The sequence below is a fragment of the Misgurnus anguillicaudatus genome, chromosome 24, assembly GCF_027580225.2.
Source record: "Misgurnus anguillicaudatus chromosome 24, ASM2758022v2, whole genome shotgun sequence".
Taxonomy (NCBI): Eukaryota; Metazoa; Chordata; class Actinopteri; order Cypriniformes; family Cobitidae; genus Misgurnus; species Misgurnus anguillicaudatus.
In genome coordinates this window covers 12,273,241-12,289,648 of record NC_073360.2, presented here as the reverse complement: position 1 = coordinate 12,289,648, position 16,408 = coordinate 12,273,241, and positions in this window count along the sequence as shown.

Below are 16,408 nucleotides of genomic sequence, written 5' to 3'. Positions count from 1 at the left end.
CCGACGCTGCTCCTAACACAGAGATGTCAAAACGCCCTCCGCACCCCCTTTCATGAATTAAAAGAACAGTCTGCAGGGAGCAGCATAGTTAATTCTGATCAGATCTCTCTCCTCCTCCACTTCCCCCGGCGTCTCTCGCGACCTGACAGACATAGATGGGATCTGACAGTAAACAGCCGAGCGGATGCCTCGCGCGTGATTGACACGCTGGCAGGTCGCCGCGTGCCCGCCCAGCACCTAATCCTGCCCTGTCAGGTCTAATTGGAGAGGTGGAGCCCTGTGTCACCGGGGCAACTGATTGGCAGGACCCCGGCTTTGCATAGATATGAGCAGCAGATGAGGGGTGCGGTACTCCAATGCTAATAGAGATATGAAGGGTGATATGAAGAGACACAAGAACATACACACAGGTTTTCTACATACTCACCTCTTGCACGTTTATACATCACACTGTGAGAATTTAATAGCACAAATACACATAATGCTTTACATGTAATGAATGAACAGTATTTAAGAATAATAATGGGGCTTTGATTGTAAGATTTGAGATTGGGATGATGGTGGCTTGTCATGGACATTCTTTTAGTGTGAATGTTTTGTTTATCACGCCCCTATAAAGGTTTTTGCTGGGGTACATTCAGATGCTGTTTGTCCTTATGCACACTAGAGGAATGGTAAAATATGCTCCCAATACTCAGTACAATAGCTAGCCTATACACACAGTAATACAAATAAACACTAAAGTTGTTATATGACCATGTCTGTGAAATCCAGGCGATTTTAAGCATCAAAGTTTGATTTCAATCTTTGACATGATCTTACTTAGTACATATTAAAGATATCGAGATTATATTCTCACAAAAGAGTATGATTTTATGTAGAAAACAATAAATCACAATAACATGACTTTAGCTGGGTTTTCACAGACTGGGTCACATATATACATATACAAGTGTGCAAAAGAGAATATATGAAGAGTTTGGTTCCAAAACGCAATAAATCCATTTTACAGGGGCGTCATGCACCGATTTTTTTTAAGGGGGCACAGTGTCAACAGCTCACAGAAATTTGTGCATACACAGACATCAAACGAAATATTATAGAGCTTTCAGTCTTTTTCATGGCACTTACATTTCTAATAATCTGAAAACCCCTGCTTTCATGCAAAAACCTCCAAAATAAGAGTGATGACTAACTTTCATATCAAATACTATTCAATCGGAATAATGACACATTTGCATCATATTTACATCTGAAACGACATGTTTTATTTATTTAAGTCTTAATGGCTTGTTTAATTGTGTCATTAATGCATTTTGCACAACAACTGCATTATCATATAAAATGTATGTAATTTTAAATCCATAAAGTACAACGAAAATGGCATAAGCTATAGCCACGTGATTGATTTTAATGTTCAATAATGATTTAAAAAAATATGTTTAGATAAAATTATTAGAGGAACGGATTTTCCATTAAATTTTACCTATAATGTGAGCATGTGAGATTCCGCGCCCGCGTGAACTCTGGCGAACTTTGGCATTGTGCCAAGAAGATGAATCTCTACTAATATAACGTTGAGACGGTCACATTTTAAACCATACATTTTCTACACAGAGGAGGTTAACTGCACATTACCGTAATGGGGTTTGGAAATGTTGTGAGCGTTTCTAACACGTTTTAAATCCTCAGATAGCCAAATGCAGCAGCAGCAACAGGAGAGAGCTCGTGAGCGCGCCCAGACACTGATGACGTCTGCGACTGTGCTGACTGCAGCACCAGCTGCCGCCAGAATAAAAGTAATGTAACATGATCAAAACACTATCAAAACGGAGAAAATCTCCGAAAATCTATCAAATACAGCACAGAATGTATAATATTGTGCATATTAAATAGATTAAAAGTCAAATAACAGATTAATGGACGCTTATTTGATTTTGAGGTTGGCACATGCCCCCTTAGTTTGAATGGGCATGACGCCTCTGTACCATTTTGACTAATATGGGTAAAAACGTGTTTCCGTTATCAAGAAAGTGACAAGATGAAAACCACTATTTTCTGTTAAAAATTTTCACATAGCATCTCTAGGTTATAATAACATTAAAATTTCAAATCCTTTTGATTTTCAAAAATGTATTATAAAAACAGATAATTTTTTCTGCAAAATGCAATAAATCCATGACAAGTTTTTTTCAAAATGCAATAAATCTATTGAATCAATATATAAATGTGCATTTATCTTTGCCATGTTATATTCATTTAGTTGACTAGTGGTATACACTGATTAAAAAAATAATCATTAATGGCATTAATCAAAACACTTACTTTGTCATATTAAGAACACTGTCATTGCTGTTGTCATGCTTGAGACGTCGTCGCTGTACTTTTTTGACAGCGATCAGCTGTAAAATGTTTTGGTCCTGCTCGATTTTCATTGACTTTGAGTAAAATAATGGAAAGTTTTTCCTAAGATACCCTGGGGTCAACGTGTTAGCATGACAGAAGCTTGATGATGTCGGGAAAACAAGCAACAGCCGGCATTTTTCCTTCACCCGAGTGCACGAATGGCTTACGTTTCTTCCCCTCCACAGAAAACCATCACAGGTTTATCAATGCCATCAAAAGTATTATTTTGATTTTGTTTGTTTGTTGATCACGAAGTAGAAAGTAGTTGAGGAAAACTAGGATTCTGTGTGTATTCAAAGCGCCGCCATTGTTGTTTACAGCATGTGGATTGGTGCGCTGTGATTTGTTGAGGGGATTGAGGACTGGCGTTTGTCGCGTTTTGGGAAAAAGGGAGAAAAGATGACAGAATAACACGGCGGATATCGGATTTTGCGTCAAATTAAGAATTTACTTGTTAATACTGACCTGATACAATACTGCTTTTGGAACCAAACTCTTCAAATATAAAGTGCAAAAAGGCTGTCAACCAATCAGGCTCAAGAGTTTAACAATATCATGCTAGAATTTTATTAATTAAAAAATATTGAGGCAAAAACGTAATGTGTCACTTTTTGTTTGTTTATATGTATGTATGTATGTATGTATCAAAACTCAAAAATTGCTCTGTCTGCATTTCAGACAGCTCCCAACAACAACAGTGGCTCAATTAATGGGGCGGAACAATCTGCTTAGACAACCAATGGCAGACAGGGGGAGTGTTTGAAAAACCTCATCACCCTTATTTTTGGAAAATTGAGGCCCCACTTTGATGACATCATGTAGTGCAGAACTTAGAGACCCTTGTGAGTCCACGAGGGTGCACCGGAGTCGTATTTTGTGACAGACTCTAGCGTCACACCGGAAATAGGAAGTGAAGTTGCCCATCAGTGTGAACTCCTCCCATCCGTCGTCTGATTGGTCTGTTTGCTCTTTCGCAAGGACTTTTTTTTTATCTTTATTTAACCAGGTGAATCGGTTGAGAACAAGTTCTCATTTGCAACCGCGACCTGCGTGAAGCCTGCAGTAGTGCGGGCTTTGCCGAAGACCGCAAAGGGGGCGTTGATGAGCACACTTCGGACCGTAAAAGTGACAGATGGGTCACACTAGTGATGCTTCTCGGACTCGTCTCGGACTTGTTCCTTCAAAGACTCGGTCTTGACTCGGTCTCGGACCACAGTGAGAGGAGAAGGACTCGTAATATTAGACCGAGTCCTCGAGACCAACGCATTTTTATGTTCATTTAAAAAAAACACACAACACATAACAATAATAATAAAATGCAATGTTGACGGGCATTATTTGAAAATGGCATCCCATGGTGCAATGTAAAGATCTGCCATCAGTGCCGTTTATTTATCTCGAGAAAAATATGCAGATGATGATGCATGTGGTAGGGATTTTTTTAATGATGGGAAAATCATAGTCCATATTAAGACGTTAAGACTGCTCCTCTAAACAATTCCCAATCTAGCTTAGTCTGTAGGCCTAACGGTTGATTATTAACTGGGGTGACATGAATATGAAAACTGACATCAGTCTCGACTACTAAAGGACTCGGTTTTGACCCGGACTCGACTGTATTTGAAAAACAACGAACTTGGTCTCGACTCGGTTTCGACCCTTCAAAGACTCGGCATAGGCGGTCTCGTTCCCATCACTAGGACACCCTACGGACTTGCACTCGCAATTTAAGGCCATGAGCTTGAAAGTCCACATGAAGTACGCCATTTAGGACAGGCCTCAGTGTGGTGCCGCTAGTGACGCAGATATGAAACAGTTCACCTTTAAATGCATATTTGGTAGCATTATTAACTTGTTTTTATTTCCCAAACCATCTCTGTGTCTCTTCTGAAGTGCAGGTGTGTGTGTAAGTTAAAGTCCAAGCGCGTTTGTTGCGTGACCTCGGAGTTGCTTGCGTGTCTGCTGCAAAATGATTGACAGCTGCCACTGACCTGTAGCAGTCAGAAAGCCACGGTAAAGGTGACGGGGTCAGACGGAGCGGCGATGCTCCAGAGGCGACCTCAGCCCCTCATCTGCATACAAGCCTTCATTAGCAGCACCATGCAGCCTGCATAACAGCACCATAAATTAATAAGGCAGCTATAGGAAAGTTTGCAGTAGAGAGCGCATTTAATTAGGCAAGGTGTACGGTCGCATGCCTGTCTCTCTCCAAATGTATTGTAAACACTGTATATCATTTCTTCTGGGCACGCTGTCAAAATTCAGATTAACACATTTGCTTATTACTCAACGTTCAGGTACATTCAAAACATATTGATTATACCTGCTGCAGATGTTTTGGTAGAAGTCTGATATGATGTACTTAAACCGTCTTTGCCTATGATGTAAATGTAAACACAGACAAGTCCCAGACTAAAATGCATGCTTGAGCTGCCCTATGCTAAAAACATCTTGCGCTGACATATCTTAACATATATCACTGCCATTGTTTTATCTCAAGATGCACACCAGTAACTCTGTCTGGGAAACGGCTCCTAAATGTAATTATGGAAGAAAACGTAAACTCTAACAAACACCCAGTTTATGTCAAGCAATACTGTATGTGATATTAGCAGTTGTCCCCGAAAGTCACTCATCATTTGCATGAAGTTGAACTTTTCTCAACTTTGGAAACGCCCACTTCCAACGGTCACTGGCAGTGTGCACGCAGCTTTAAAGGCGGGGTGCATGATCTCTGAAAGCCAATGTTGACATTTGAAATCACCTAAACAAACACTCCCCTACCCCAATAGAATCTGGACCTACTTTTGATAGACCCGACCCCACATATACACAACCCAGGCAACGATGTTGTTTAGACACGCCCCTTACTGTTGATGTACCATTGGGTACAGATACGTTTACATTTGGTACCAGTATGTACCTCTAAGGTACTGATATGAACTCTTTAGGTCCAATGCTGTACTTTTTTTTGAAAGGGTACCATCCCAGTCACAGCTGGGGTACATATATTGACAATTTTTTACTGACGTGTATAAATGGTCTCTTCAGACATAAACAAAACATGATGGTGAACAAGTAGAATTAATTACTTCTCATATGGCTTGCTCAGCTGTGTCAACATACAGGAATTAAAATGATATAAACATCCAAGATTTATCAACTATCAGCTTTTTCTATCGACTTTGATCCCAGCAAGCAATTTTGCATTTAAAAGACGTCTAATACCTGTCCACAGCCCAGATGTAAAGCTAAAACGTAAAGCAAAATTTGGGCTGTCAGTGAAAATTTAATAGGCATCTAACCATAGCCCAAAAATAAATAAATAAATAAAATCACTGTTGACTTTGCTTACATGATATAATATCATCCACCTCAAGTTATCTAGCCAAAAATGTAACCAAATTCAAGTTTATTTTGTCTAGAAGTGAAGATGGTGAAATTATGACTTGCTTGCTGGGATCACACCAACTCTTAAAGGAAAACACCACAGTTTTTTCAATATTTTACTATGTTTTACCTCAACTTAAATGAATTAATACATACCTATCTTTTTTAAATGCGTGCACTTTTAATCTTTGTACAGCGTGTCGTGAATGTGTTAGCATTTAGCCTAGCTGCATTCATTCCTTAGGATCCAAACAAAAGTTTTATTTTGTGCCACCATACTTACTTGTGTAACTACTCGTGTAACAGTCTTTAAATAGGGAAAACATGGAAGTGTTTGGTGGCTTCAAAATCCATCCCTTTTGGATCCTAAGGAATGAATGGGGCTAGGCTAAATGCTAACACATTCACGACGCGCTGTACAAAGATGAAGTGCACTCATTGAAAAAAAGAGGTATGTATTAATTTGTCTAAGTTGAGGTAAGAAAATAGTAAAATATTGAAAACTGTGGTGTTTTTCTTTAAAAGAGAGGAAATAATGTCACATGTCACAGAAAGTCAGTTTTGCGAGTCAAAATTGACTAACTGGGAAAGAAAGCCGACTGGGGTGCAGTGGGACTGGAGGGTTGGGCTCGCTGTGCTACTGGAGGAAGTTCTCAGGGCAATCGATAGTAAGGATTAGAGTTGGGTTTTAGGCTCAAAGGCCTGGATCTTGAGGTTATCCTCATGGGAAGCATTGGCTGCGCGAGTGGAGAGGAGCTAACCTGGAACTGTCAAATGCGCATGAAGGGCTTCTGAAAATTTGCAGAGACCGCTTCAATGCACGGGGCCGCTCGCGCGTGCTCACAATGGAGCGGCAAACTCATTGGATATTCCGCTAAAGACGGAGCTACTCAAAGTTAAGACTTGGAAAAAAGCAGGTTTCGGGAAGAACCAACATCGGGGTAGAATCACGCCGGGCATCCATATTGATTCTAAATGGTCAATGCAATTATCTTCACTCCGAGCTCCCGGGGGTGAAACCGAACTGGACGCTTGAATTCACGACTCGTTTCAAAATGAGAACGAAAGGAACACGCGCGCACGAGAAGGCCGTGGGGAAATTACAGGAGAGCAATGGTGAATCTCAGAATTAAACAGCATAATTAATCATAGTGAAAAAAGAGAGGAAGAGTGGAAAAAAACAACTGCAATGCTAATAAACTTAATAATAATTGCATTTTTTTCCACATCAGGAAATACAATCAGTTCAACCGTAAATGGAGTAACTAATCTGCATCAACCGCCTGCCCTGCCTTCTGAATCTGCACCTAAAACAAGCGACCTAAAGACACTAAGACAAAATCTATCTGGAAAGTTGATTTTGTCTTGCAAAAAAATGTATTTTAAATGTAATTAACTCAGTAGTTCAGTTTTAGTATTTTCCAAAATTATATTAGCTCAAAAAGTATAAATGCTGGGTTGTTTTAACCCATTGTTGGGTCAAATAAAAAAAATTCTGGGTTAATTTAATTGAAGATAAGAGCAGGCTTCACTCAATGTGTCTGAAATTAAACTTTAAGAGTGCTGGCCTAAATGATTTAAATAAATAAGAAAAGAAGGAGGCCGCACTATGCATAAATATTTTTTATTTGCACAAACGCGTGTGCCTTCTTCAGTGTTAATTTAACCCAAAGGCAGTTGGGTTTGTCTCTTTTTGACCCAACGCTCGGTTGAAAATAACCCAGCTGTTTTTTGAGTGTATTTACTATTTGTGTTATATTATTTGATTATTATTTTAATCATTTAGGAGTAACAGTAAAGTAGTTATCTATTGTATTACAAAGCAGGCATAAACACTGTTAGATCTGTTAGAAATAAATCCAAGCCTTAAAAGCAGTTTTGCTTATTTTTTTCACATGGTCCCAGTTTACAATTTAGTGGGTGTATCAAGTCAGCTCAAGTTTACACAGACCTCCTTAAGTACATCTACTACTATTGTTAAAAATAATATAAAAAAAATGTTTAAAATAAATGACACTTATTTGATATTTTGTTGTTTACTGTTAATGACAGTCATGCGTTTTGTTTTAAGGTTAGCTGTATATTACATTTATAACTATTGCCCCAACAGACTAACAGACTTTGAATAAAATGGCTTAATCGTCAAAATTGTGAAAAAGTCCACTTTTACTTTGAGTGCCTTTAAAGGGGACTTTTCACAAGACTTTTTTAAGATGTCAAATAAATCTTTGGTGTCCCCAGAGTACACATTTGAAGATCTAGTTCAAAATACCATATAGATAATTTATTATAGCATGTTAAAGTTGCCACTTTGTAGGTGTGAGCAAAAATTTGCTGTTTTTGGGTGTGTCCTGTTAAATGCAAATGAGCTGATTTTTGCACTAAATGGGAGTGACGTGGTAGTGCAGAGTAAGTGGCTGTATTATCTCCTTCTGACATCACAAGGGGAGCCAAATTTAAATGACCTCTCACATGCTTGAAGATAATGGTTTACCAAAACTAAGTTACTGATCTTTTTCACATTTTCTAGGTTGATAGAAACACCCAATTATAGCACTTAAACATGGAAAAAGTCAAATTTTCATGATTTGTCCCTTTTAATTTATATATATAAAAAAAGAGAGAGACAGAGAAGCTAAAGAAACCAAAAAAGAAATAGGAAGAAAATAAGAAGGAAATGATGGGTGTTGGCAGCTATATTTGAATGTTTTGGGCTGATAGGAGTGCTTGCACCATTTACAGCAGCATTCATCAATTCGACCACCAGATGATCAATAACAGCATCCGTACTCCCGGCACTGCCATCAATCGAAGTATCAGAATCGAAACACCCACAGTGACCCAGACAATCAATGTCCAGTCTAAGGACTTTCTCACTTAAGACTGGGGCTAGTTGTCACACTTCTTAGGCCGGGCTGTTTTCAAAAGTCAATTTCTGTATGCACATAGATTAATGTCTTGACCTTTATGAAGAAAGCTATAAAAATGTATAGAAAAATCACAAGGCCAGTTTAAGTAAGTTTTCACGTTCATATAAAGAATATTCTTTTGTTTAACACTTTTTAAATATTATCTATAGTGGGAAAAAAACTATTCTGCATTTTGTATTTTATGACCTTTCAGCTAAATTTAACAAGGATATCTCATACAACAGCAAAAATGGAAAAAGACATACATAAATACCAAACCTATATTTAAGAAAAAATAAACTGTAATTATTTATTTGAATAAACCTGAAACATATAGGCCTACATGTGATAACTTAGATCAACATTTTTGGGAAAAAAACTTTGGTTAAAATGTGCCTTTATTACATAAGTGAGCTGTTTTATTAAAGATGCTTTGATGTTAACAGGTCTACACAATTATTTACAATAAAAAATAAAGATTTAATAAATAAAAGTAAAAAATATATTTATTTACTTTTTATACATTTAAAATGATTGTTATGTGACCCTGTCTGTGAAATGCAGACTAAAAAGTCTCATAATCTGATTATTGGGATCAAGTTTGATTTCAATTATTGATTTCGAACTTTGACATGACCTTTACTCAATCAATATTAAAGATATCAAGATTATATTTTCACAGAATGTTATACATTAGGATAATTGCATGTAAAAACAAACAGTAAATAGCAAAATATGACTTTAATTGGGGATTTCACAAATGCAGGGTCACATATTGCAAAAAATAATCTATACAATCCATGTGACAACTAGCCCCCATGTATCTTCCACAATAGGCTATATAGGTATAGTAATCTAATGATAGTGTTAGAATTAGGCTGCTTGTGTATTGGCTTTACTAATTAAGTGCTGTTGAATTTGCTGTGTGCTGTGTATTTGGGCCGCCAGTGTGTTTAAGATGCTGGTGTATTGGCATTGATAAGAGATGCTCCACCTGTAGCAGTATGAATAGTTTGGAGTCTGACGCATCTAAATTCAAAGCTCGGAAAGACACGGATGGGCAGCGTTACGTGCCTCGACTGATCATAAGACGAACCGGACAAGAATTACCTTCAGACTTTAAAACTTTTGAGAAAGTTTCAGGCGATTCTGAGTTATCGCGCCCGATGATTCATGAACGCGCACATACAAATGAGCTCGAGTGAGCAACACGCGAGGACGTTCAAATGAACTTAATTAGTATTTACGTTGCATAATTTAGCACTGCGTTTGTTCATAGCGTTTAATAAACCGCAAAATAAATGGGAACACTGAATAATGATCATGTATTTTTTGTAATTATAGTAATTCAACAACGCTGACGGCTGTGAGTCGGAACGATTCACCAATATATAAACTGAGACCGTCAACGTTCAGTACTGAAAGTTTAGCAAGCGCGACACCTAGTGGTCAGTGTTTGTCATTACATTTACCACACCGGCAAGCAGCAAAAACGTACAAAAACAGAAGATACACATCAAAGAATGCAGGAAATCAATATATTATCAATGTGCATCCTAAATTATGTCTAATCGTCACTAAAATATGACTGTTTTTTGTTAAGGAAATACATTTCTCAAACATTTCTTGCACTGCTAACACAGATTTGACTTGATTATATATTTTGAATAAGGCACATAAAGACATTTACATAAAGACATTTTACACCCTATTAAACAGACTATGTACATGTTAAGGTTATCCTTAAATAAAACATGCTTATTAATGCTTTATAATCACTTTTATTCAATAGAAGAACCCAATGAAAGTCTTGTGTTAGAAGCCTTATTTCTTTGGGTCAGATGTAAAATAAGGGTATATGAGTAAACACTAGTACAGGGCATAAACTATAAGGTGAACACACAATAAAGTTTTCAGAATATTTTAATTCTTGTTAATGTTAGTTAATGTTAATACAGTTATTCATGTTAACAGTTAAAATGCTTGATTTTATTATTGTTAAATGATGAAATTAACATACTAAGATTAATAAATGCTGTAGAAGTAGTGTTTAATGTTATTTCATGTTAACTAATGCATTAACTAACGGATAACAAATACAACCTTATTGTGGAGTGTTACCAAAAATCTTCATTGCCTTCACAGAATTGTCAATTTTCGCTTTATTAAATGTATACTTTAAATTTAGTTTAGTTTGATGTTTATTATATGACTGTAATAGTGTATATATTTGGGGTTGTTTACACTTTTCTGTTATTAAGGAAGCTAAAAGGTTAACAAAAGTTTTATATTACTTGTTTTTGAAATTTGTATTTGATTTTAATCTTTACTATTTTAATATTTATTTCATTAATTGAAAGAGTTCAGAGGAGGTTTTCGACACTGCTCATACATGTAATGATGATGCCAGCTGTCAAGATCTTTCATATCCCCCCAACTCTCCTACTGTTAGAAGGATGATGAAATATATGCTGGAAAATAAGAAAATTCCAGTGGAAATTCCACAGAGCATTATGCAAAAGTCAAAACATGGAAAGGCTTTTAATAATTTCCCAAAACATCAGAGAGTGCAAAGGTTAAATCCTCAAATGATGGAAGTGACATTGATGTGCCTTTTATTGAGGAAAGACAGTAAATAGGTAAATAGTGTTTCAATTGTTCAAGTGTTTTGGTTTAAGCTATTAAGTTGGCTGCATAGAACAGTGTATGAATAGAGTCTCTTCATAAATATTATAATTTTATAGTAATTTATTTTTGCTGAACCTACTCACAAATTTGCATCTTTGATCAGGTTTTCGATTTGAAAAAGCTATGTCGACAGTGTGGGGAAGATGATGTTGGATTGAAAATGGATCTCATTTGTGTCCTTGTGTACTCCATTAAATTTTACTTTAGAGCAGAGAGTCACCGTGACTTTGCAGGCCTTTTTTTGTCTCGGAAACACTTTCCAAATATCACAATTTATGATTACGCAGTGGTTCCCAAACTTTTTCAGCGTGTGGCCCCCGTTGTGTACAGTGCATTCCTTCGCGGCCCCCCAAAGAAAATTGGTGACAAAAAAACTTTCTAAAACTCAACATTTTAATAAAAAATAAAAAAAAACATTAAATTATACAAAAAAGTATTGCTTTTGGTTAGTAGCCTTATTTTTTTTAGGTTTAATTACACAGAATTCATGATAAATTAATGTATTTCATAAAATGTAATATCTCAGGGCCCCCCTGCAGTTTGAAAACCACTGCGAGATGGTGCCGGGGGGGGGGCAGTTTTATGACATTTTACAAAATATATTCATTTATCATGAATTCTTAAACCTAAAAAATAATAAGCCAACTAACCAACAGCACTACTAGGTATAATGTTATATGTTTTGTTTAATTAAAATATTACATTTTAAAACAGCAGACAAGTTTTTGTCATAAATTTTCTTTCAAGGGGCCGCGAAAAAAAATGCACTGTACACAAGGGGGGCCGCACGCTGAAAAAGTTTGGGAACCATTGCCTTGGAGGATTAGTGGCACACACAAATAATAGAAAACCACTTCACCCACCTTTTCATCCCTTTGAGGGCAGAGTTCAAGACCCCTCTAAAAGTTATTCATATGAATTTCGATATTTTATTGAAACGCAACTGTTGCCTGAAAGTGGTAGAGACCATAGCAAAATCACAGGTCAAATCGTCATATAAATACTCAAAATAATATTTTGTGCTCAATTACCTTTAGCTGCTTAAAGGGATAGTTTACACAAAAAAGATGGTGATGGTTACCAAAGAGTTGCTGGTCCCCATTGTCTTTCATTGTATTGTAAAAAAAAATATGGAAGTATGTAGAGGTATAATCATCCACCAAAATTGTAATTTATTGGTGAACTATATCTTTAAGCAGCCCCTTAGCTTAAATATACTGTACATACTTTTGTAGATGTGCTTACAGCAGTCAAAATGTTAATATATTGTATTTAAAATTCTCAATTTTGCCTTAGGTTAACTTAAAGTATGTTCAATTTTCCATACAGAATGTGAATGTTTTTTCAGCCAGTTCACATCAAATTGAAAAATGGCCAGACAGGACTCTTAAAGACCAACTTCTACACCTGCCTTTATGTACAGTATTATACTCAGTTCTGTTTAATATGAAACCCAGTCACATTTTCTACATTTCAGTGATGACCAATATTATTTGTTTTCAAGCTGGATGAAAACATTGACTGGTTTATCTTCCCAACATGGATACCAGGGGGGTATTGCAAAAAAATAGAATTAAGAAAGCCAGGATAACAGAAAAGGCCCAGCTTGACCTAGTTTAATCAGCCCATCCTAGCTAAGTCTGTTGCACGATTGCTAAGCCAGGATGAGAACGTTCAGCTATGTCAAGCCAGGTGTAGCTAGCTAGGATAAGTGCACGTTCACGGAATTCTTAAACAGACCACGGAATCGATCACAGAATCACTGATGCAAAAATTGATAAAACTCATAAAAATTCATCATGAAACTGCAAACACTTAACTACTACTATGTGTATCTACAGTATTTGATGCAAAAAAAAGTGCATTATCTTAAAAAAAGCTGTTTATTTCCTATAACAATTTATATTTGGTGGAACTAAACAGAAATCATTGAATTATTATAAGATTTATGTACAGGATTTGACCATATGAAGAATTTTTTAAGGAAAATATTAGGAAAAGGCAACAATAAAAAATGCCACTGCTAAAAAGCAAACATGCTGGTGTCTCTGTAATACCAAGAAGCCCTCAATATGGGATCTTTCAGTGCATACAAGTGGATTTCAACCCCACCCTCAAACTAAAGCTTCCAAAAATACTACATTTACTGTGAGCTTCATAAAGTTTTCAAACAGTTGTATTCATTGACATGCTATAAAACACTGAATATTCTGGATTGTTGGTAAATAGCCACCATGTTCAAACAAGGCTGGTTTGGACTGGAATATTGGGAAGTAAGATGGTAGGTCCCTTGAGGGGGCTTAGGGTTAGGTTAGGGTAGGTTATTAATTTACTTTCATGCAGGATAATACACTATAGCATGCTGCAAAAAAGCAACACTGACTATTTTAATATGGCCATGAAATAAGAAAAGAATTAAGGTACAGTATGAATACTATCCGCTGACCTCTTTATGGAGTATCATTATATGAAAGATCTGTGAGGTGGACAGCACTATATTTCATATTCAAACATAAATAAGCGAAATAAAGACAAAAACTGTAAACTTACAAGTTTAATAAATGGGACAGTAAAAGTCATGTCAAAAACATGCTCATATATTATTATGTAACCTGTCTTAAATACATTATTTGATTTACAATGATTTTTTTATTATCTGTCTATGCAGCACATTTGACACATATCTGTTTTGTGGATTATTTTAACACACTGAATTTTGATAAAGTGCATTTTGCATAATAATTTGGAAATGCTTAATTTGCATATTTTTTAAGTAATAAAGTATCTTTTGAGATTTTAAATACGTCAAATTATTTATTTAAATAGAATAACATGCACAATGTCATATAACTATTGAGATTAAAATACAATTAGTAAAATTACTGACTTTATTTTAAAAAACAAACAAAAATAGCATGTGCATAATAATTTGGACCATCCATCACTTTCAGAAAATCAAGATCAAGGACATTTTGCAATGCTAACGACTTGATTGCAGAAATAAATCTACACATAAGGTAGTATCTGCTGACATATTTTATTGTCTGTACTAAGTTTAACATTAAAAAAGTCTTATATATCTGTCACAGGGGTGGGTGCCATCCACTGCATCCAAAGACAATAGGGAAAGCTGTTACACAAAATAATGCCTGTTCTACTGTGACTGCCCTTATGTAACACTTTATGGAGTAATCTGTTCCTGTTACTTGCAATCTTGTAGAAGTGATTTATCTGAAACGGTATAGTCTGCTATACCATGCTGTGGATGTTTTATGAGTCTGTGGTGTCTGGGGGTCTGTTGGGTGAGGTATGAAAGTGGCGGACAGTTTGATAAGCTTGTGGTCGTAAAATTGCCACTTTGTGGTGTGAGCAAAAATTTGCTGTTTTTGGGTGTGTCCCTTTAAATGCAAATGAGCTGATCTCTGCACTAAATGGCAGTGCTGTGGTTGGATAGTGCAGATTAAGGGGCGGTGTTATACCCTTCTGACCTCACAGGGGAAGACAAATTTCAGTGACCAATTTTTTCACATGCTTGCAGAAAATGGTTTACCAAAACAAGGTTACTGGGTTGATCTTTTTTTACATTTTCTAGATAGATACAAGCACTGGGGAACAAATTATAGCACTTAAACATGAAAAAAGTCTGATTTATCGTGTATGCATATTAAAAACAGCACAAAGAAATATAAACAACAACAACTTCATTTTCATCACAGTGAAACTGTCTAACACCCAACTCTTCTTGAGAAATATGTCCGGTTTATGATTTAAATCGATGTATTAACCATCATCGTATATTAATCAGTTATATAGATTAATATACTTCAAGGAGTTTTTTGAAGTTTATAGGCATTATGCAGGAAATAAAATAAGGACAAAAACACAGAACTTACAAGATTGATTTATTAACTATAATACAGGTCACAGAAGGCCTTGAACTGTTTATACACCATTCCCAATGAGACTAACTACCAAAGTCTTGGCAAACAATGACATGATTTCATTTGTTGACGTAACTTCATTTATTTCATTATTTTTCAATCTGTTTTTTATTCTTTGTTCATTTTTTAATACTGAGAGTGTAGACCGCTCTCCCGGACCTGGTCTTGAATCATGCACTACATCATTGTGGCCTTTACGCCGTTCACAAAAGAACTGTTAAAAAATGTCGTGTCTCATTTTTTTATTATTAATAAAATAAAACATAAAAAGAAAAAACTTTTTTCTATCACCATTGACTATAGGGCAAAGTGTTAGACCCCCTAACATACAAATAAACAACCATTCGGAATATAGTTTTGCTCATTTCTCCGTTAACTTTACCGTCTGTCACCATTGTTGCAAAACAAAACATAAAGTGATGCAGCCAAAGAGGATTTGCAGAACCAATGTCACATTATTTTTAAACATGTTGGCAATGTTTTTGCCATTACAGGTTTCTCCCCACGCCCCAGTTATTTATATTTCCCACAGTCTTTGGCTGCGAACGACACTGAAACAATACATTTGAAAATGCAGCATTCATACCAAGTACCAGGGGCTTAAAGACCACACGGCTTTCGAGTTCCCAAAATCTACCATTTTACCTGCTCTCTGAAGAAACAACAGCAAAAGATAATGTATAAGCAAGGGTCGTCTCAGATTACGGGTGAAAAGGTGTGGCTCATTAAACAGCCAATCAGAAGACTTAATCTCTATGGACAAGAACTAGTGTTTCAAAAGGAGAGATATGCACAAAAAAGAAGTAAACTTAGCAACGGTGTAGTTGAATACATTCATCTTTCTATAATTTTCATAAACACTGCAATTGTTTCACAGCAGAAAAGTTTGCTCTATTCAGAAATCCTGGCTCCTGAACTCATCTGAGGTCAAACACAATGGTATTGAATTCAACCAAAATTATATTTATATAAAGTTTAAGTGCTGTTGGAAATCGGCACAAACTTAATTTTTTTCTTGCTTTTGTTAAACTGTGAATTGATATGATTGTAAGTGCATTCAGCAATTTTTATAAA